This window comes from Aedes albopictus, chromosome 3 (genome assembly GCF_035046485.1).
Source record: "Aedes albopictus strain Foshan chromosome 3, AalbF5, whole genome shotgun sequence".
In the NCBI taxonomy this organism is placed as follows: domain Eukaryota; kingdom Metazoa; phylum Arthropoda; class Insecta; order Diptera; family Culicidae; genus Aedes; species Aedes albopictus.
Genome location: NC_085138.1, coordinates 183458967 through 183483496, shown reverse-complemented (window position 1 = coordinate 183483496; position 24530 = coordinate 183458967). Strand labels below are relative to the sequence as shown.

Below are 24530 nucleotides of genomic sequence, written 5' to 3'. Positions count from 1 at the left end.
GGTCTCTCTCTGAGAGTGGCGCTTAAGGTGAATATATAACGAAGCCACACTTTGAATTTTCAAAATCAAATCAAATCTGAAGAACCGAGAGTTGTTACGTGGGTTTCGGCTTCTCAGTCATGAATTTTGCGTCGACTACTTGATTATCTTCGCCTACGTTTCGACCCGGGATGGGACCTTCTTCAGGGCCTAAAATTTATTTCAATTAATTACAAAATTTTGTGTTTTTGGACAATTACAAACTTACTCGCTATTAAGACGACAAGTTAAAATAATTTTTACAAAATATAAAAAGTCGGTAGCTAAAGGGTTGATTTCTCTCCACAACGGGCATCGCTAAATGGGAGATACATTAGTCACATCACTTTCATTTTTGTGCGTTTCACAGCTTTCTGGACTTACGTCTGTTTTTACCGGAATGTCTCAACGGTTTCATTTGATTTTTAAATCAGCTGTTTTTCGAAAAAAGGGTCCTAGGGATTTGGCACTAATTGGTTACACCGGGTTTGGGTATGGCTTACTAATAAAACTATTGGTTAGTATGGGTGTTAGAGAGAGAATCTGAGGTGTTCATTATTGTTTTCTCATCAGCTGAAGTACTCTGTGAGTGACTTGCAAACCGTGAGAATTTCTCTGTTTGCAGTTGTTTGATGGAAGAGAGAAGATAACTATATGCCGTACTCAATCCATATCGGTGTCGGTGCGCTGGTTTACAGTATGCGCCGTTCCACGTATATGGCCCATCTCCAGTGTGGGAAGAGATTGGTTTTTGTAGGTGATGTCGACGATCTTCGGGTTGTTGATATCGAACCAGCGTTGGTGGAATATACAATGATCCATAAGCGCAGCTTTCTCTTTTAACTGCTAAATGCTGGGATCGCTATACTGAACTCCACTGTCCAAGAGTCTTCGAAGAGCGTTGATATGTGTATTGCAGAGGTTCCCAAACTTTTTGCTATCGCGGCGCCCTTTGACATTTTCAAAAATGTCGCGGCGCACCAAAGTTTTCAACAAAGTTTTTTTTTTAATTTTGGGCAACTTTCACTTTAAACTGCAGGACAAAATCGTGAAACACTTCTCTAACATCATGTTTTCAGAAATTTTTTTATGTATTTCTCAAAGATAGTTTAAATATTTTAAGATTTCAAAAATCATGTTAATTTCATCGTAGAAGCTTTAAAAATAAGAATCTCAGATGTAAAGGTAAAACAAGCTGCTGAATTTCAACAATTCAGCCAAAAATTCTAAAGCGTTTGCAATAATTAAAGAATTCTTATTGAATGAAAATGACTACACAGAACTTGACCAAAGCTTTAACTTTTTGCGGAAATTGCAAAGCCACACTTTTATTGATTTTGGAAAATTTCGGCGAACTGGGACACATGAAGAGACTGTAAAGACCTGCCAGGTGGGCTTTGATTGAATTTATTTTTATAAATTTCAACTTAAGGCGAAACTGGAAGCATTCCCTCACTTTTTGATTTTTTATTAAATGACGAAGCAATATTTTCAAAATCGGTTTTCGTGCACATGTAGAGTATGGATCTTCTGAATTTTTTTTGTAGTGAAAAATGTTTTTCGTTTTTGCAGAAACCATTCTTGAATAAAATTTCACAAAAAAATGGTTTCTGCAAAAATGGAAAACATTTTCCTCCTCAAAAAAATTCAGCAGATGCCATGATCCATACTCTACATGTGCACGAAAACCGATTTTGAAAATATTGCTTCGTTATTTAATAAAAAATCAAAAACCGAAAAAATGAGAAAATGCTTCCAGTTTCGCCTTAACCCTTTGGCCCTGGATTGGCCATATATAACCCCATTGATGAAACCGAGCATAACAAACTTATTCGAGTTTAGCGAGGTTGCGGCAGTACTGATGGTTGTCCGGTTCAAAAAGGTCAAAGCTAGCTCTTCACACTACCAGATCGGCAAACTTGTATGCCGCTAAGCTGTTCCGAAGACCTTGTAATTATTCTGAAAAGAACGTGAATAATGTTCTTGAAATTGAAATCTTTGGACAAGTTATAGTAAAATTAAAAGCTGAGCTGATGCTTAAGATTTCCAAAAACAATTTCAAAAACTTTAAATTTTAAAATGTGGTTTCATTTGATATGCTTTAAAAAAGGATACCAGAAATCCTATGGAACAATCGAAGAGTCAGGAAAGATTTAAAAAAACGTGAGCGACACTAGTTTTACTAATAAGATAAAAAAATATAAAACGTATTCCCCAATACAAATAAAGAGTTTGTTTTTTTTGTTTCGTCACAAAAGCCAAAATCCTGCGGCGCACAGTTTGGGAAGCACTGGAGTATTGTGTCCATGCATCCGAGATTTCAACCTATTTCTTGTCATGCCCACATAGCAACATCTACAGTGACAGTCCCTGCAGTTTACCCTGTATACGACATTGCTTTTATCCATTAGGGAGATCGGATCCTTCGCATTTTTTATAGAGACAGCTGACTGCGTGCTCGTTTTTACACGAAATCCCTACGGATGGCAGGCTATTCCAAAGTATTCGTTTTATCTGTGGTGATAAACCAGGAACGTTGATGATTTGCGCTGAAAAGTAGATTGGTTGGTCACCACCAGCAGGTCACCAATCGATCAACTTTTCAGCGCAATCCGTCTTTTGACTCCTCGGATTTGTGCTCTTGAAAATTCGAGGTGTGGCTTCGTTATATATTCACCTTAAGCTACCGCGACCCTCAAGAATAGTTTAGCGAACGGTTACATTTTTCTCAGGAGGATGATGGAAATAAAAGCCTATTTGGCGAGGCGATGGCACAAAGGAATCAAATTAAGGGTAATGTGCTTCTAGAGCCCTTCTGATACCTGGAGGTATCTTTGAATTGTTTGTGGTTGACCAGCTGCGCTACAATGTAATAGGGTACATTTCTGACATTTCGAATTACAGATAAACAACATGATTCCAATAAACGCCTTTTCATAGGGAACACATGGAACATCCAACTCAGTGCGCCCAGAATTCGACAGCGAAATTCGAACCGATCGATCAATAGGCCACCCGATTCGTCCGAATTTCCGCCGCATGCCGCAAACAAAAGCCATTATCATCCACCGCCGACATCATCATCATCACATTACTGTCATACCAAGTCGTCGCCGATGTCGAGTGTCGAGACAATCTCTGACGTTCCGATCAATCTAAATTGAAAATTAGACCGCACCTAGGCTTGCTTACAACCGCACATCACCGCCGCGCCGTGAGCGCGTATCATTGAAACGCAACACCGACAATTCGTTCGGGGGAGGCACACTTGTTGCGCGAAATCTGCGCTTCTATTTCAGTTTATTATGCACGTTTTTGGCGTTTCGCGACGGAGTATAAAAAGCCGTCAAATATGCACCGTTATAAACGAGATATCTAGGTATATGATGCGCTCCAGCAGCAGTGGGACAACTGTGACTGCTGTTTGTCAAGGAAATGAGTGTAATTTGGTTTGACGAACCGTTGTTGTTATCCAAACAACAATGAAAACGATGTTTGGTGTGCTAAAATGTTGCCGTATTTTACGGTGCATATTTGCTTGTTCTCATATTCGCGATTGTTTGTTCACGTTTATCAGAACGGTTTTCTGAGCGTGTAATTAGCGAGCCCATCAAAGGCATCCACTATACTTGGAATTTTCCATTCGGTACAGAATTGTTGCTGTAATTACTAGAAATTGTTTCATGTAACAAACGATATCATTAATTCGTCGAATTGTATTGAAAACACACTTCACAGGCGGAGAATTACATCAGATTTTTATTTTAAGTACAGAGTGATTGATCTGTTTCTTCGAACAGATGTGGCAGAAATGTGTGAAAAATTGGCACAGGAGTATATTTTAGGAGCAAGATGGAAATACATATAGAGATTTCACCCAACTGCGACAAACAGCTGTTCTCGATGGCGCGAAATTGAGAAATTTATGGCAATTATAGTCGCCGTCAGGGCAGCTTTGCTCTTTGAGTAGCGAAGTTTAGATTTTCATCTTTTAATAGCACTTCGCTTTTAGTGTTATAATATTTTACTATTTATTGGTATATTCAATAAATATTTAAACAAAAGGAGCAAATCATCCCTGGTCGTCGCCATCGTCATGATCACAGTAGTAAAACAAATGAAGACACAGTTTTGCAATAATAAACACTGCGTCAAATTAATCGTTGTCCGTTGTGCAATCAACAAATGCTGAAATAGGCATAAATAACAATTTAGCTCCATTGGCAGAGACAATCCAAAGAATTTACCGGTCAAGACTCATGTGAATCGTGTAAAGTCGATAATTGATGAGGCACCCGTGCGAAACAGTTGAACGGGATTCAAATTTTGCTGATTTGCTTGTAGAAAAAAAAACCTCGAACGTAGTCAGAATCTTGTGACTCCAAGTTGATTTCACAACTCAGGTATAGGAGAAGTTGGGTTGCCTCAATACGTTCAGAGATTTATTGCCAACAAAATTTTGTGAATCTTATGATGTTTCTGCAATTACTTATACCATATAGTACATATGGAAATCCCCATGCACATGGGGCTATTATGCGTAGAATGGCAGTTATTCAGTGCAGTACTTTGTCTTGATATACAGCGTAACAAAAGCGGAAGAAAAACGAATCCACCGTAGCAAGAAACGGCAACGTGAAGAAAGTGTGATTGCTGAAGCGCGGGATAGCAAGGACAGGAACGATATGCGGAGGTTTTATGCCACTGTCAATGACGCGCGGCACAAGACTGCTCCTCTGCCCGCCATGTGCAATGATCGGAAAGGAAATTTGCTGACAAACAAAACAATGGTGGCGGTCAGGTGGAAGAAGGATTTCAAAGATTTGTTGAAACAGGATTTACAAGGGAAGACGCCTCTTGGACCAAAGTGGAGAAAAAGAACAGCAGGCCGTGCAGGAGCTTTCCCGAGCTCAGCTGTGCAAATCTCGGTTTCTGAATGTTAACCGAGACTCGGCTAAGGTGGTAGGTTGCTTAGCAACAAGGCTTGTGATACTGATTCTCGGCATTTATAAGCTGAGATCTCATGAAAACTTTCAACTGATTACTCGGCTGTACAAATCTCGGCATTCTTCTTCTGACGTGCGCAGTATGAGAAGTACTCAGTACTCGTACAGGTAAAATGATCTTCGAGTTCAAGCGTGACCAGGAGCATAAGGGCTCAGCCTACAAAAAGAAGAGATTCTAGGCGAGGGTGTCGAGATGAGGACTCTTACAGCGGAGCCGACTCTGAAAGGGAAAAAATCTAGATGAGATCACCCAAGCTGAAGAGCTCATCACGGCACTGCAGCAACAGTGCGAGGTACAGGTCACCACCGCAACCGTTCGGCTAAGGAACAGCCCGACAGCGACACATGTAGCCTTGGTACAGCTACCCGTGGCGCATGCTAACAAGTCCGTTAAAGTGGGGAAGCTCAAGGTGGATAGGTTAGAATGTTACTTGAGCTTGCATGAGCCACAGGAAGCTTGCCTCAGTTGTCTGGAACCAGGACACAAGTCATGGGACTGTAAAGACCCTGACAGAAGCAAGCTGTGCAGGCGATGTAGAAATTAAGGCTACAAGGCACAAGGATGCACGAGTTCACCCAAGTGTTGGATTTGTTTCATGAAATTCGCGAACAGCAAACTCCCAACGGGAGGTCCAAGGTGTCCGGTCTTCAGAATAGTCACAGCTGAAAAATCACATCGCAGGTAAAGCAGCTGAACCTGATCCACTGAGACGCAGTTCAGAAACTACTTTGTCAGACAGTTTCTGAGTGGTGGACGGATATCACCATCACGAATCCATACCGAGTATCCGTCGGCAACGGCAATGGGTCCGGAAAAACGGCAGCGATAAGGATGACGGGTAAATCCCCGTGCAGGAGCTGGTGCCTTCTTCATACGAGGGCTTCGTGGTCGCAAAAGCCATTTTCATTTAGCTTTGTCAAGTTGACGTATAATCGTTGGTATTAGTAACACTGCTAGACAAAATTCTACAAAATTTGTAGTTATGGGATGAGAAAAAAAGCATAATTGACAGACATCTAAGGGGCTGTTCGAGCTCGCTTGGAAGTTAACCGTTATGTGGCCGGCAAACTTTTTGCTTTTTTCTACACCGTGTATTTTAAATGGGTGCTGGGTACCCTGCCGGCCACATAAGGGTTAACCATCAATGTTAACTTCTTTTCCCAATCAGCCTAGATAGCTGTGTAGTGTCGGTAGCGGTTGTATCAATTGGCTAAGAATAACACTACGGACCGCCTGATCCAGTGGTAAGAGTCCACTAAACAGGTGACCCCTAATTCATGGTGTTATGCGGCTTTATGCTTACCGTGCCAAAGAATGAATGGTTAGGGGGGTCTAATAAAAACCTAACCACAAACGGAGCCTGTGGAGAATTAGGGCGTCCTCCACAGTATTACGCCCTTACTGCGCTAACCGGAGCAATAGTGCAGCGGACCTTGCGTTTCTCCGAGATAATCAGTTGCCCTTCTTAAGTCTCAAATTTGAGGCTAAATAAGGGCGGGATTATTCAAATGTTGTAAATTAACTTACATTACCACCTATATGGGTTCGCTTAATGCGTTTTCGCCATTGGCGTTTTTCAATTGACACCGGATTGATTTGTCGTTGATGTTTCCTTTTTGTGCTGTGATTGTGAAGTGTGTAATCCTGTCTAGTTTGGGTAGTGGCTACGGCTAGGAAACCTCAGATCAATTTTCAGCGTAAAAAGCGTGCGTGGCCCAAGTGGCTCTACTTCAAAAAGCTCATTTTCGTAGGGCAACTTCTGTATATGTTACCTTGTGAACCCAGTTTTGCTTCTTTCATTATAAATGAAGTGTCGTGCCTCGAGCATGCTATATCTTACTTAGAATAACGTTAACAATATTTTTCAACCTTTCTTTATGGATGCCTTCAAGCAAGCTCTTGTATTCAGCATATTTTTGTTGATATTTAGCAGTATTGCTACGATGATTACATCATCTGAAGTAGCTCAAACATTAATTTGAGATGCTTTAGTTTGATGGATTACTTAGGTAGTTCAGTTCATGGATAACTTATTATAGAATTGCACCTAACCAAACTCTGCATGAGCAGAATTTGTCATGAGTTGATTGATTGGCATGTGTCAGATGAGGAGTCTCCATTTGACCTTCTTTGCACTTTTAAGTGTTCCTTCGCAAAATTTGCGTATTCAGGCGATCCTGCTCAACAAACTAGGGAATCTGTACTAATTGGTTGCGACCACATTTTATGGATAACTCGCTTCCATAGCTACTTCAAGAGAGTTTCATTGTGGTTTTGTACCTACAATGCCCTCCATTGTGGTATACCATAACTATTGCTTTGAAAGAAGCTTGTCCTCTGCGGTCTGTGCGGACCGTAAGAAATATTCCTGAATGGAACTCTGATCTGTTCAAGTTCAAAATATCTTCGGATAAACCATTCTTTTGTACAGTTACGAATCTCTAGCTTCCGTCCGAGAATTGTAGCTATAGAATCGACTTAGTGGACACTAAAAAGCTCTGCTTACTGCAAATCTCCAGGAGCAAATGGGGTTTTGTCCTATTTCTCTCCAGAGGGATTTGAGTATTTCAAACATGTTTTGAACTCTTGTAATTTTCTATTGGGTATTTTCATGGCGTGAAATTACTTCATAGTTTCATACCGAAAGGGTGAGTGCGTTGTATAAAGAAGGAATGAGTTCCAGATTCATCTGGTTACCTCGTTCTTTCTGAAATGCTTGAAACGCATTGTCGATTATTACACCTGTAATGTTCGTCTGGCTGACATGACTATTCCTGAGAACTCACATGCCTCTCAATTTAGGATGTCCACAGTGACTCTTTTACACAAAGTTGTATACGTTTTCAAGAAAGTACTCGCTGAAACGTAGTTTTTGCTTGGGTGATTTCTTGAATATTGAGGATGCTTTCGATGCCGTGCCTTTCAATTTCATATTGAAAGTCGCATGACGTCACAAGCTACCTCCAATGTGCTATAGGCTCTCTTAACGCTTATGCGTTTTACAGTGTCCTTTTCAGGGCACTGATTAAACCCGATGTGGTATGGGCTATGAACTCTCGTTGCGCTTATGCGTTCATTCCCTCTTCTAGGGTACTCCTTCCTATTTCATCACCTTTCCCTTTTTTAATTCCCATCCCTTGTCTAATGCTCCCTCAAGTATATGATGAAATAGGCTTATATGTATGGCGATGGCACAAATGTCCCAAATGGAGGATAACGTGCCTCTGGAGCCGGCCTTCTGATACCTATGGGATGAGAAAAAAAAAATAACAGGGGTTTGGGACCCAAGAAGTGTCATAGTGAATGAATTTTTGAAAAATATTGGACCAGGCCTTCACAGTTTAAAACCGAAGTTTGTATGGAGAATTTGTGGTGTTCAATTGATATTTGCATTAGAACGTGCTGTGCATATTTTTAGGCGTTTTCGGTATTTGAGTTAGTTTCGTTATTGTCTAACGCCTAAATATATGCACAGCGCGTTCTAATGCACATATCAATTGAACACCCCAAGTTCTCCATATAAACTTCGGTGTTGGACTGTGAAGGCCCGGTCCAATATTTTTCAAAAATTCTTTCACTATGACACTTCTAGTGTCCCAAACCCCTGTTATTTTTTTCTCATCCCATAACAAAATTTAGTGTTGAATGGTGTAATCATCAGTCCTTGACTGGAAGCGTTTTTCCAACACGGTGCAACACTTCGAATGAATTATACCACCGTATTAGGGTTTGTTCTCCAGACATCTAAGGGTTCTAATCGCTTTTTTCGGTGTAACTTACTTGATATATGTTTTTAGATGTGTTTGATGTTTTCAAAAGTTGTAAAGGCTTCATAGATACATGGTTTTGAAGAAGATAGCAAACGACTCATTCTTTTATTAAGAGCTTTTACGATCAAATTTGAGTTATGTTGTAGATAAAATACAATAAAAAGATTTCTATGTGAACCCTCCTTTGGCATTAGGGTCATTTTTGGCCCAAACCGTACACTACATCAGCGAGCTGCTGCCAACGTGATGCAAAAGGAAGATTAAATTAGATAGCACAATACTGTCTTCCACGAAAATATGTAGTTTTGAAGCCTCCACAACTTTGCAGAACATCAAACATATTTAAAAAAATAAATTAAGAAAACCGAAAAAAACGGATTGAAAAGGTTGTTGTTTATTTGAATTTTTTTCAAGAATGCCTCGCGGTCCCGCTATGTTTCTTATGTACTTCGATAGTGTATGATTAACTGTTTGAGTGATTGAAAACTAGTTGCTAATATCTGCTACTTTCAAAGTTGCAATACTTTGAAATTTGTTCTAAAAAAGTGAAAAAATGGCCGTACTATCTTTGAATGACGCGGAGTTTTGCAGTCTTCAGAAAAGATGTGCATTTTTACAATATCTACAACTTTGCTGAACATTGTAAACCCGAAGAAATTGAAACAAAAAAGTTTTGACGAAAAAAAAACACTTTTAAAGCTGGTGTTACACCATATGCTTCTATTGGTGCACACAACTGTGTAAGTTTTTGAGATAAGATTTTTCCGTCATCGACAAAGTTTCTCAAAATGGGTTATTCTACTAAGTTTCCATAGAGGTCATTCGATTTTCATCTACAGGATCGTGATGGCCAAAACGAGAGATGTAATGGCTCCTACAGAGCAATCTCCAGAGATGTTAGAGGAGATCATCGAGGGGCTTTTTCCGCGTCAGGATCCTAGTCCTTGGCCTTCTTTCGTAGGAGAGCCGGGGACTGGGGCTGGCGATGAGGAGAGGGTCATCGATGTGGAACTTGAGGGATGACGAAGTCCCTTCGCGTAGGTAAGGCTTCAGGTCCGGATCAAGTTTCTTGGTCTTGAAATGCCAGAAATGCATAGACGAGGGAGTTTTCCTAGAGCTTTAGAAGCGGCAGACCCTAGCTCTTTTGCCAAAGGCGGGGAAACCACTCGGAGACCCGTCGACATAATATAGACAAATATGCTTGATCGACAAGGCGGGGAAGGAACTCGAAAAGTTCATCCTCAATAGAATGTTGAGGCACACCGATGATGTAAATGGTCTCTCGAGTAGCCAGTATGACTTCCGGAAGGGGAGGTCGACCGTAGACGCTTCCTGTCGGTTACAAAAACCGCCGGGAAAGCACTCGAGCGTAAGAGAAGGGGGATTCGCTACTCTGCAGTAGTGACCCTGGATGTAAGGAACGCGTTCCATAGCGCCAGTTGGCCAGCTAATGCCGATACGCTCCTGCGTCTGGGGATACCCGGGTACCTGTGCAAGATTCTCGGAAATTACTTCCAGAATCGAGTACTAGTTTACGACACAGAGGTGGGTCGGAAGAGCTTCCACATAACTTCAGGAGTCCGCAAGGTTCCATCCTGGGTCCGGTGTTATGGAATGTCATGTACGACGAGGTGTTGAGGTTAGGGTTCTTGGTGAGAGTAAAGATCGGCGACATTACACTCGAAGTCTACGGCGACGTCGATCGAAGAAGTGGAATTGACTACAAGACTGCCAGGATAACCTCTATGGTCAAATGGCAGCGCGCGTGGGACAGTTCCACCGAAAAAAGGTGGACCCATAGGTTGATTCCGAGGGTCGATAGTTGGATTAATAGGCGCCATGGGAAAGTAACATTCCACCTGATACAGGTCCTTTCAGGCCATGGTAGCTTCCGACAGTATCTACACCGTTTCGGGCAATTTGCAAACATAACCTCACATTTTCGTGCATTTCTGACAGACAACTGCTTTTGAACTGGCTTTGATGCAGTTATCGAGCGCCCAGTTAAAAATCAGTCCAGACAACAGCCAGTTATCCAGCGGATGCTGTACCTGTATCAAGATGAAGAATTCACTAAATTAAGTTGGAGTTCTGTGGTAGTTTCTTACATCGCATTATAAACACTGATTATCATTCATGCTAATGCAAACCTAAGATATGGATGTACCTTGGAGTAGGCTATTCCCTTTACACCTTCGACTATGCCGGAAGTTTCAATGAATACCTATTATCAACTGCGACCGTAAAATCTTTAAAAAAGAATAAATCAGCGTTTGTACAATGTATTCGAAACGTTCGATTCATTCGCACATATCTCGATAAATCCTTCGTGTAATTATTGTTTACTCAGTCCAAATAGAATCGATCAAAACACGTTCCACTGGTACTGTTCAACACCTCGTTAGTTATCCACATGGGCTGCCCGCCGTAAATATTCAACCTCCCGCCCCCGAACCGAACAACGATGTCATTCAGCCCTGTGTTCCTGGTACCCGGGCCTATTATGCATGCCTAGCCGGTTCTTACCCAGACCCTACAACGCTATCCCAAAGTTCGCGTGGCGGGGCGCTACATGGCCTCAAGCTCAAGGAGAGACCGTCGTGCTCCGACGTAGCGTAGCTCTACCACTCCAACTTAGAAATATGGGTTTTACTGCATTAGCAAACACCACTGACCTTGAATAATTTGCCACCGGGCATAAAGCTACTGGGTAGGGTGGGTTGGATATTTTTCCTAACGAGCGATAAAACGAGACAGCCTCCGCGGCGGTGAGGAAAGATAGTTGGTACTATTATTTTAAGCCATTTGCAATGAATCAAACACGTTTTTGCCGCCTTTGCATAATCATGAACCGGGAGCAAATTCACCGAGCCTAACAAGGTTGCGAACAAAGTTATCTTAGATTTATGCAGACTATCATACTAAGTGGATAATTTTCAGATTTGTTATTCGAAAACTTGATTTTCTCGGAATAAACCGTGGAGTTGTTCTCAATAGAATTCCGAAAACCTTACAATCTTCCCAATCAATTATTGATAGGCCAAATCAATTAACGTTCAATTAGTGTTGTTCGATAGTTTTTAAGTGGTTTTTTGATCACGCAACTGGACGGTGAGTGCGTCTACTGCGGCCCATCATCGAAGATTGGCGGCTGATAAAGTCGTCTCACTCCACTCAGCACTACACGGGAGCAGAACAGAACAGACTGATGGCATTGGTATTGGCTATTGATCTTTGCAGTTTTCTTCGAGAATCAAATGGTTAGAGTAGATAACCATTAACATGACATGTCGTTTTTCATTCGATTACGTAATTGTGGCGTTGCGTTAAGCTTTCGTCGTTATTGCCAATACTCATTTTGCACACAATTTCAAAATAATAAAATTATGAAATTTCGTGAAATTTTTGAATCTTTTTAGTTTATGGAAGCGGAATCGTGGTTCCGAATTTTACCGTTATCCCGGATTTTATGGGTAACCTCCTTAACAGATAGTGGAGCAATCATTCTTTTGTAGTTAGTCGAGCATCCGCCCGAGAATTGTAGCTATTGAATCGACTTGGTGGGCACTAAAAAACTCTGCTTACTTCAAATCTCCAGGAGTGAATGGGGGTTTGTCCTATTTTTTCCCCAGAGGGATTTGAGTATTTCAAACATGTTTTGAACTCTTGTAATTTACTATTGGGTATTTTCATGGCGTGAAATTACTCCATAGTTTTATCCCGAAAGGGTGAGTGCATTGTATAAAGAAGGAATGAGTTCCAGATTTAACTGGTTACCTCGTTCTTTCTGAAATGCTTGAAACTTCTTGAAACGCATTGTCGATTATCACATATGTGATGTTCGTCTGGCTAACATGCCTATTCATGTGAAATCAGCTGCCTTCCAATTTGGGATGTCCACAGTGACTCTTCACATAAAGTTGTATACGTTTTCAAGAAAGTACTCCGATATGGACCAGTAGGTCTGTGCCAAAAAGGGAGAGAAAAAAAAAGAAAGTACTCGCTCAAGCGTAGTTTTTGCTTGGGTGATTTCCTGCATATTGAGGATGCTTTCGATGACGTGCCTTTCAATGGCATATTGAAAGTCGCATGACGTCACAAGCTACCTCCAATGAGCTATATAGGCTCTCTTTACGCTTATGCGTTTTACTGTGTCCTTTTCAGGGCACTGATTAAACCCGTTGTGGTGTGGGCTATGAGCTCTCGTTGCGCTTATGCGTTCATTCCCTCTTCTAGGGCACCCCTTCCTATTTCACCACCTTTCCCTGTCCTAATTTCCATCCCTTGTCCCATTTTCCCTCAGGTAAATGATGAAATAGGGGAAAAGCGGGTAACACCGTCAGGGTGAGTAAGCCCGTCACCCCAATGATTTTACCATAAAATAGTTATTTAGTAGCTTTTTGGTCACATACCTTTTGTTTTTAGTATTTTTGCTCTTTTGAGATACACAGAAGTTTTTTTACGCGGTTTATTTACGCGGTCCGTCCTGAAAAAATGCGTTATTTCAAAAACAGTCGTTAAAAAATCCGCGTTTTTTTTTTTCAAAAACACGCGTCAAATAGTCAGGACCACATCTACCATGACGACTTGACTTTTTACGACGTTTTTTGAAATAACACGGATTTTTTTACGCGGTTTTTTTATACGCCACGCGGGACCATTACCGTCGTAAAAAAAACTTCAGTGTATATAATACCAACCTGTCAAACGCGAAGAAAATAAACAAAACAAACGCACACGTTGTTGCACCAACGATGGATATATTTTTTTGTCGGTAGAATTTAGCCTCTGGATTACAACACAAATATAGAAATTTATTTTAATCAATCATGTATTCTCATCTGTACTATTCTTCAGTGCCAAGATTCATCGAAAGGTCTGTTTCAGCAATTTTTTAGAAATTTCGGTTCAATTTAGGAAAAGTTGGCTTTTCCGGTAAGCCCGTCACTCATCGGCGAAGATTCTTTCAGGAACTCTTTTTGGGATTTCTGGAGCAACATTTGAAAAGGGCATACAAGCATTGGTAAACAATGACTTAACACGTTGCTCCTGAGCCCCCATCAGTTTATTTAATTGGCGAACTACCATCTACGTACCTGCAGCTTTATGAAACGGGGGTATGATGGCTACCTGCCCGATTACCTCCAGAACCACCTAGCTCGTGGCCAACAACAACGAACATGGTCGTTTATCATCCCCAGACATACGACAACGAGTGGTAAGAGCGTGATGATTGCCGGAGCTTTATGCAAACCAAAGGTAGACCTTTGGAAGTGAAGCAGAAGCCAACTCTTGCTACTTTCAAAGCAGCAATCACAAGATTAAATTAGAATTCTTTGACGAGATAACTTAAAATCAAGCTTAAAATGTAAACGAACTTTAAGTCAATTTGTTAAGTTTAATTCTGGATCCTTAGTATATTTTTCTAACACCAATATCCTTGACCTGAGATCCTTGACCTGATGTATAGTTTGTAAAACTAATAGGCTAACGTACCCAATAAACAACAAATTACAAATTACAAATTATTCACACAAACTAAGACCGTTATCAGATAGAGCAAACATCGATCTTTCGGATAACGGTGTTCATTTGCGTGGGCGGGCTGTTGCTATGCCCTACGGAACGTTTTCGAAAAAAAGACACAAGACCTCTTGGGCCCTTTTCAAATGTTGCTCCAGAATTTCTTCGGGTATTCCTCCAGTGATTCTTCAAAAAATCACCTGAGGGCTGGAAAAATAGAATCATATTTTTTTATACCTTTACGGAGCCGAACATTATATCAAGCTAAAAGTTACGTTATATCGAGGTATGACCAGGGTTGTGCAGTTTCATGATGGTTAATGTCGAACGAAACTCGCTTTAACCATCATTTCATACGACAAACGCAGTCCATCAAAACATTATCGATTCACGCAAAAGCCACTCAAGCCAACCCTCGTTCAGTGCAGAGTCAACCACATCCAGCAGCAGCGATCCTCTCTTGTTTTCGAACCACACGATGAAACACCGAAGCGAGTTTTTGTTCTACGCCTTGCATTCTATTCATAGGGCGTGATATGTTTGTATTTGCTACGCCATACAATACTACTTAACAAATTGACCTTCATCCTGGCCCTTTCAGATGAGAGTCACCCAGCAGTGAGTGACATAACTCTGCGTCGAAAAGACGGTTAACAAGCGTTCGGTTGCTCAGGAGATGTGCAGAGAAAGAGTGTGGCGGCGGCAGCCACCGTATCAATGCGTTCGTCTCGAATGTGTTCGTTAGCAACATAGAGACGGTCGGCTGTAGCGTTGATGGAGGAAGAAGGGCAATGTTGATGTTGCGGCTTTTTTGTGTTATGATGGTGATAGTGCACAAGACTGGGTATGACCATGTATGTAATAAGTTCGATTTCCAGTCGGTACAGGATCTTTTTGTAAAGGAAATTTTCTTCACTTTCTTGGGCAAATACTATAGAATATCTTCGTGCATGCCACATGATATACACATTAAAAATGGTCATTGGCAGAGGCAGTTCTCAGTTAATAACTGTGGAAGTGCTCATAGAACAAGCATAACAACAGGCTTCTTCCAGCTGGAACGTAATGCCAAGAAGAAAAAGAAGAAGAGAACAAGCGAGATTTTTTTTGTAGTTTGTACTTTTTACAACGGTGCGAAAGGTTGCATCATGGGCTGTTCTTTCCAGTTCCCGGGTAGATGAGGATATCTAAATCATATCTCAAATCGAACACTTTGTGCTGTCATAGCTCGATATGATTTTGATAAGTTATTCAAAAATCTAATGAATATCGCACGAATAGCTCAAAGTGATACGATATCAGTTTTTATTATTGTCGAAATAGCTGAAAATGTCTACATAAGAACAAGTTTAGCTCTTCTGCACGAAATGGAACACATACACCCATAGAGATGGCTCAATGTTAGTGAAACGCCATGTGCCTCTTTCTGAGCTGTGGAAACGAAGAACCGCATGCTCTTATTCCCATGTTATTTACAACAGCGAGCTATAGTTGGCTGGTAAGCATCGCCGGCTGTGAATCCTAAGGTCATAGGTTCGATGCTGGATGTTGACATTTTTTTTTCCTAGAAAAAAGACAAATCTTGTCTGCTATTATTTTGTTCTTGTAATATCTTAGCGAGCTATTATTAAGTAGTTCACCATATTAGAATTTGCTATTATTTCTGTTCTTTTACCTCTTATATCAATCAAATCAATATCTGTTTTTGCTCTTCAGTAATTCAATCAATCATAACTGAATATGCTATTCATCAGATTTTTCCACCTACTCGGGTTATACTGATGTACATGGAGAACAACGGCATGATCACTCAAGTAGATTTTTCCTCATTTGGCATTCGGTCAAACCGCAACCGGTTAATTGACATTCGGCCAAATGGCACGGAACCAAAACTCTCATTTAAGAAAAAAAAAACTATATAACGAATGACTTCTGGAAATATTTGTGTCGCATATACTTTAAAATTAACGATTATAGGGAAGCTGTTTCATATAAAAAACGACTGATTAGAATAATTGGTAAACCATCACAACTCATCAAAAATATGTTGGAAACATTTTCTTTTTTTTTTTTTTGAAGAGTGACCAGGTGGAGCTGCAGGACAGCTGATAGCAAAGCCTGGACCCTTTCCCAACTTTCCCCCTACTAGGACCAATACTCACGATGGACTAGACGATGTCGTCAACTTGAGCAAAGTGTGTAGTAATTAGCATTGGGTCGTAATAGTTTTTTAAAAATACTGTTTTTAACTTTCCCCATCGCACTAGTGTTTTGATCGAATGGAAGCTCCAAAGATGATTTGATATTTTTTTTTTTTTTTTTTGCTAGGTTTCTAGCTGCACTCTGAATAGAGTTGAAACCTCTACACTAGACCCGAAGATAGGAAAGAGTACGTAATCTTTCAGAAGCAGTTTGCCAGCCGTACGCGGAAAATGATATCCATTAAGACACTGTTGCAACTGACTCAGAAAGCTACGGTAGAAGATTGGAAAGTTTTCAATTGGTCAGTCAATCAAGATTTGCTTATGTAGTGTTATGGTCACACGGTTTGTGTTTGTCTTCTTGTTTGATTTTGTGGTATGGTTCAATATGTTTTACTTCTCGTTAAATCAGTTGTCGTATGCTTGTTTTTTTTTCATCGAATCAATCGAACCCTGTATGTTAAAATATAGTCGATCCTGTGTCAAATTGTTTCCTTGATTTCGCTAATCGTTTTCTACTTCTCCGTGTTCATCTCCTGTGTCCTTAAATTGTCATCGGTCCAAAACCCACAGAAACATGTAACTGAACTTCTGCTGGTGTCATAATACCATCTAAGAGATAAACAAAAATACGCCAAATTGGTCAGTTGATAGCAATAAAATTTTAAAATAATAGAGATTTCATGTCAACTTTCATCCCGCTACAAATACTATGAAAAATATTCAAATTCGTTCAATTGTCCTATCGGTCCTACCTAGATAAACCATGTCATTTTCTCAAGCGTAGCCTAGAAATGTCAACCTGGTCATACACAAAACGTTGTTCAGTTAATAAAAAGCAGTCAGTTTTTGTCCAAAATGTCACGTCGAACGCATTGACGTCAACAATGCGTTTAAGTGTTCGCACGTTAGCTTCGAATCTATCAGCACAATTAAGTGCTGCAAATCTCCTTCCCACTATTGATTCTTCGGTCGATTTTAATTGCTTTATTTAAAGAAAATATGACCAACTAACATTGTAAAAATTCGAAAAAGCGACTATGACATTATTAAATTACTGATCAAAATCAACCGAGAAACGTGGGAAACAGAGCCCAAACAACATTTTGAAGTCAGCTGTCTGTAAAAGGTTCCAAAACCTGTCACAAATCCTATAATACTTTTATAAGGATTTGTAACGATCATCAAAATCTTCTCAAATCCAACCGACTTGGAACTATTGCTTGGGAATAGACTCTACTGAGCCCCGGCGGTTCCTTCGTGTTTATCGAGCATGTCTGATACATATGATCAGCCATACTCCATCTGCAGCAGCCGGTTCGTGATGAACCGTTGGAGGCGCATTAAAGTGTTAAAAGGGTGATATGTTTCACTAAAGAACACTACATTACAATAATCAAAATGCAACTCCTTCACTTTAATACCGTCAACCCCTGCGAACTTGGCCAGGGAAAAATATGTTGGAAACATTTTCAAATTAAAATCTTCAAGTTTCTTGAAAAAAAGGTATGACGGCCTTACCCCATTGGGGTGACGGTCTTACCCCAACTGCATTAACAACATCAATATTTAATATGTTTGTGTTATGTACATTAGAATAAACATATTTTGAAAATTTGAATGCACAAATCTTATAAAATACTAATAAATCAAACATTCTGCGTAGTCAAAATATCAAATTACCTCTTACATTAATTTTGAATATTCCCAATGCTTAAGGTGACGGGGTTACCCCTTCCTCCCCTAAAACTTTTTAGTTTATTTGCCCATAAAAAAGGTATTGGAACGCTATAAAATAACGTTATACTCAGAAAAATGAGCTCTTTCTATTATGATATGAAAGTAGCTATATTTTAATCACTAAACAACCCAATTCCATCCACTTCTCCGGCACTTACCTTACCGGTAAGACTGAGGCCTGAGTGTCATCTACTGTACGTAGGAGTTGTTTCCATTCGATTCGGTCCATGGCTGTGCGTCTCCAGTTTCACACTCTGCGAAGGGTTTGCAAATCGCCCTCCGCTTGATCGATCCACCTAGCTCGCTGCTTACCACCGGTACCGGCCGGATAGCTCTCGAGAGCCATTTTAATCAGGTTGCTTTCTGACATCCTACTGACGTAAAATGCTTCAGGAACTTTCCCATAGCTTCCTTCAGTGATTCCATCATGGATTCCTCCACAGATTCCTTCAAAAATTCTTCGAGGGATTTCACCACATTCCTCCGGAAATTTCTTTAGAGGTTCTTCCAGTGATTCCTTCAGAAATTTCGCTAGAGATTTTCAGGCATTTCTAGTTTTCCTTTACAGATTTCTTCAGGGACTTCTCTATTTCTTCCAGAATTCCGTTAGAGATTGCTCCAATAATTTCATTTGAATTCGTTTAAAATTTTTGTGAAAGAATTTCTTACAGGCAATTCTAAATTTTCCACAAAAGCTCCATTAGAAGTTCATTCAACTGCCCATAACTGCATATTTGTAACATTTGCATCTTTTGCTAGTATTGAGTTAATATCGGGGATCACCATCAAATAACAAATACTTTCGACTACCTGAAAAAAAAACTTCAAGTTTGTTCTAGAATTTATGAAAAAAATACCAAGTCATTTTGTCTCATTGACCAATGTAACCGCATAACAGTCACACTGGAAAAATAGATGGCTTTGATATTTTAAAAAAATAGGTCATTTCTATCCTGTAAACTGTAGAATCTTTGGGATTCATTTTCTCCAATGCCTACTTTTGTCGATGATACTCTTAAGCGCAGTTTCGAGTTCGAAAGTAATCGCTCAAGAAACTTTTTAAGCGATTCCTGGCAGAAACTTTCTTCAGTGACTGCCATTAAACTGTCATTTCTTCGCAACTGCGTACTGCGATCGGATAAAACCCGGTTTTTTAAGCGATTCAGGCAAGGAATTTCCCATACATCAATATACATAGGCTGAGAAATTCCTTCTGAACTGCAAACAGCCCTTTATACAATGGGCAGTCAAGGATTTCTTCAATAATTCGTCCAGAAATTACTGCAGATATGGAATTCTTCAGATTTTTTTTGCAAAGATTCTAGGGAACCCCTTCTGGAATTTCTCCAGGAAATCCTCCAGGGGTTCACTTGGGAATTCCATATGGGATTCTTTCAGGAACAACTACAGGGATTCTTTTTAAAAAATTCACCAAGAATTCCTCCAGGCACTCTTCTTGGGATTCCTTCCGGAATTCCTCCAGGAATTCTTTCAGGAACTCCTCAGGAATTCATCCAGAGATTCCTCCAGGAATTATTTGGAGATTCCCTTAGGAACTCCTATTGAGATTGCTTCCGGGAATTCTCTTGGGGATTTTCCGGAATTTCTACAGGGATTCCTTCAGAAATTGCTACAGAGATTCCTCTAGAAGTTATTCTACAGAAACGGCTAAGCAGACTGGTGGAAATCAAACGATACTATTTGATGTTACTCATCGTTTCGACCACTTTTTTGGTCTTCTTCAGGGCGATTAACCCTTGAAGAAGACAAAAAAGTGGTCGAAACATTAGGTAAAATCAAATAGTATCGTTTGATTTCCTCGAGACTGCTTAGCCGTTTCCTTAGCATAACTATCCCATTCAGTCGAACTTTCTAAATCCATTCCCCCAGAAGTTCCTCCACAAAACTCTTCTTGGCATTTCTTCAGAATTTTTCTATGAATTCATTCTGTGATATCTTCATTATCTCCTTCTGCGATTTCTTCGGCAACTCTGCTTGAGATTTTTTCAGGAATTCCTCCTGCGATTTATTCACGAATTCTTCCTGGGATTCCTCCAGGAAATCCTCCAGATTAGTCCGGAAATTTCTGCAGGGATGCTTCCGAAAAATCCTCTAGTGATACCTCCAGGAATTCCTCCAAAAATTTCTGCAGGGATTTCTCCAACAATTCTTGTAAGATTCCTCAAAAAAATCTTCTAGAGTTACCTTTAGGAACTCCTCCTTCGTAAGGAACGAGCGAACTACGCCGAGCAAACTACGCCCAATTAATTAAGACTTATTAATCGCATGTCAGTTACGTATGTGCTAGTCTACGTCAGTTGACGAAGTGAACACATAAAAATTAAAAAATATAAAAAAATCCCTTCAGGAATTCCTCCACAGATTTCTGCAGGGATTCCTCCGGAATATCCTCCAAGAATACCTTCAGAATTCCTCCAAGGATTCTTCCAAGAAATGCTCCAGTGATTCTTCCAGAGATTCCTTCTGGAATTGTTCCAATAAATCTTCAATAAATTTCCTCTGGATTTCATACAGTAATTCCTTGTTCAGAAAGTCCTCCAGGAAGCCCCCTTGGGAGTCCTCCAGAGATTCCTCCTAGTATGTTTCCAGGAATTCCTCCAAGACTTCCTCCTGGCGTTCTTTCGGGCTTTCTTTCAGATATTCTTCCAGAAATTTCCCTTGGGATTCCTTTAGAGCATTCCATTAAGTATTCAATCAGGTATTCTTCCAGGAGTTTCTCCAGAGATTCCTCCAGGCATTCCTCAAGGAATCCATTCAGGCAATCTTCCAAGAATTCTTCCAGGCATTCTTCTAAGAACTCCTCCAAGAATTCCTCATGGAATTGCTCTAGAAAATCTTCCAGGAATTCCTACTCAAATTTCTCCAGGAAATCCTCCAGGGATTTCTTTGGAAATTCCTCCAAGCATTCCTTCAGGAATTCAAGGGATTTCTTCAGAAATTTCTCTAGAGATTCCTCCCAAAATGTCTCTAGGGAATTTTCCAAGAATTCGTTCAGAGATTCCTCCAGGAATTCTTTCAGAAATATCCTTCACGAATTGCTTCAAGGATTTATCCAAGGATTATTTCTCTGGGGATTGCTCCTGAAATTCCTGTAGGATTCAATCCAGGAATTCGTCCATGAAACCCTCCAGAGATGCCTTCATAAATTCTTCCAAGAATTCGTCCATCAATTCCTCCAGGAATATAGGGATTTCTCTATGAATACCTCTAGGCGTTCCTGCAGGAATTCAATCAAGCATTCCTCCGGAATTTCTTCTAGGAGTTCCTCCTGGGATTCCTCTAGCGATTTCTTCAAAAACATCTATAAGGATTCCTCCCAGAACCCATTAAGGGACTTCTGCATGAGTACATACAGAGATTTCTCTAGAATTTTTTCCAGATATTCCTCCAGGTTTTTAAATTTGTAATTTGGAAGTTTATTCATACGATTGCCTGTCGGTATACAATCTTTATTATGTTTCCAGTTCAAAACCGAATTAGCGACATTTTTTCTTTGACTTCCGTTGCTTTTGCCTTGCGTTAAACACAATGTCGGAAGTGGGGCGCTGTATTGTACACCTGGTGCTCTACACAGCGCCCCACTTCCGACATTGTGTTTAATGCAAGGCAAAAGCAGCGGAAGTCGAAGAAAAAATGTCGCTAATTCGGTTTTGAACTAGAAGCCTAATATATCAGGTCAAGGAAGCGAACAATATAGAAGAAATTCATTTTACATTTAAAATTTAGAAGCTAAATAAAACAAACGAAAGTTCCGACCAAGCTCATTGTGAGCTTCTAAATCAGCTTGAAAGCTGCTCAAGATGCTCATCTGCTCTTGAGCATGCGTTAGCATCTTAAGCAGCCAGTAAGTTCCGTTCGATATTTTATCTATTAATTTTTGAAAATGCATGTTGTCATTGGAAGCGGTTACTTGGGCGATGTTGACTATTGTGTTTGCGCTTTCTCTGGCTACAAAGTAATTGTAATTGTGATTGTAATTTATTAGCAATACGATAACCTATTAGCTTTAGCTTTACATCATATAGCAAGATATTTTCTGTCTAGCAGTGAGGAGGAATTAAAAGATCATTGAAGAATCCCTCGATGGATGTTTCATCAAGTACAACGGATGCTTGAAGAATTTGCGGAACGAACCGTTCCGGAAATTTTCCTAGATCTATCAGTAATAATTTTATGTTAGAATCTAACAGCTTCCCAAAACACACAAGCTAACGAAGTGTAAAAATTAGATACGAAACAACGCCGAACTGGTTATAAATAGGAAGCATGTGATTTACCATCACTGCTCGCTAATTTCAGAAGCTTTTGCAGAAATTGGCGAAATTAACACATCATCGAGTGACGAGATCGTGACCCATATCACAGCACTTCTGGATCAACGAATGGAGCAGGACTTTTCCACATTACTGACAACACTGGCTATCGTTTGTATGTGTGTTGCGCGCATTCTCATCATTCATGTTGCACATTTTTACGTCTCTGTCAAAATGAAGAACCCTCATTCCACGACACACGTTTTGCATTGAATTTACTGATGTAATACCAAGGAAATGGCTGGGATTTCTGGCTTGTGGTACTTACTTGAGTTCCAGACGAGGTTTTCAAGCAAAGGGCTTCCTTTCCACTGAGTCCACCTGATGGTTTCTTTAGCTGGAGTTTATTGTAAATTTCCAGTTTCACTTGGTCGGTCTTCTTCCTCTTTTCACGGTCAAACTTGTACCGCGTTTTCAGGTGAAAAGTGCGACTTACGAATATGGGAAAGAAAATCCAACAGTTACCAGGCAAGAGCTAGGCAGATTACGGATGACGGAAGAAATTGCACTGAGAACTATCAAACACCACCGCCTTTTTCGATTTCGTTCACCTCGCTCAGGATGATCGAATTTTGATCCCGTTGTCGTACCGCCGCGCCTCGTGTTTTGCTTCTAGCTCTCCTGACAAACGCACACACTGATTTTCCCTTTCACTTGTGGCCAGGAAAACAGAGACAATCAACCACACCAAGAGGATTCCCCGTGTCGTGACCAGGCGAAAATACGGAATTACACAGACGGCTTCCGGAGTTTCAGCCTCGAATTTCTAGCAAGAATCACACTCGTTAAATTCACACTCGCAATTTACTAGCACACACCACAGGCAGAGAACAGAAACGCGTAACACACGCGATTTTCCACGCACGACGACGTTCGGATGATGACCGCGGCCTGACAGACGAACACCAAAAGGATGAGCAATCAAACGAGTCAACAGCGATAACCCCCCTTCTAGCTGTAGCTGCCGAACGATGATGCTGGCTGGCTGGCCGATGGCTGATGATGATGATGATGATGAGAGCGCGAACGCGATGTTGTTGTTTTTTCGCACACACCATCAACCCTCAGCTTGATGTGCATGCGGGCGCTAGTGCATGCTATTTCGCTTTCGCCCATGCTCGTCATGCCACGCCGTTCCCGTTCTAGCGCGACGTTTGACAGCTGGAATGGATTGTTTTGCGACGGCGCCGCGCCGGCTTCTTCTCGCGGGTGTTCTTCCGGTTCTTCCGCATCAGCACCGAGCAGGCAAAGCAGTCATCCCACGCGCGATGATTCGCGAAGATTGCGCGCGCGGAAGACGTTGCGTGCAAGGTTGCCAGCAACATCGTATAGGATTTTTTGCGTCGAAAATTCTACAGAACAGTGTTTCTCAAATGTGGAGCGGACCTGATGTGATGGTTAGAACACTTGACTATCACGCCGAGGACCTGGGATCGAATCCCACTCCCGACAAACTCGCAAAATGTGAGTTCTTCCTTCGGAAGGGAAGTAAGGCGTGGGTCCCGAGATGAACTAGCCAAGGGCTAAAAATCTCGTTAATATACCGCATTTAGTTCACTACTGGACTGCGAACTGCGACATTATAAGTGCGAAAACGTAAATAAAAGTGCGCGATTGCATCAAATCAGGTTGATGTCTTCGGCGCACTATTTCTCCAATCTATGGAGAACAAGTGCTCTGAAGACACCGAGTTGATTTGATGCAATCGCGCACTTTTATTAGCGTTTTCGCACTCGTGAAAACTAGTGCGATAGTCCAGTGGTGAACTAAATGCGCTATACAGATAAAAAAGTGTTTCTCTAAATTTTAATCCGTGGCCATCGCGTTCCACATTAGGGAACGTTCATAAATAAATTACGTGTAACATTTGGGGGAGGGGGTCAAGGAAAGTGTGACAGTACGTGTATAAGGTATAGGGAAATAGCGTGGCAGAGGAT

General features: G+C 40.8%; 1 protein-coding gene across 1 annotated transcript in view; it reads right to left on the bottom strand.

Moving 5' to 3' along the window:
- LOC109398795 (sodium-dependent phosphate transporter 2) overlaps positions 1 to 23554 on the bottom strand; it is a 150695-nt gene extending 127141 nt beyond the window's left edge. The window contains exon 1 of the mRNA XM_019671200.3: positions 22862 to 23554. The gene's annotated coding sequence lies outside the window, so the exon portion shown is untranslated. The remainder of the gene's footprint in view (positions 1 to 22861) is intronic.
- Between the last annotated feature and the right edge of the window lie 976 nt (positions 23555 to 24530).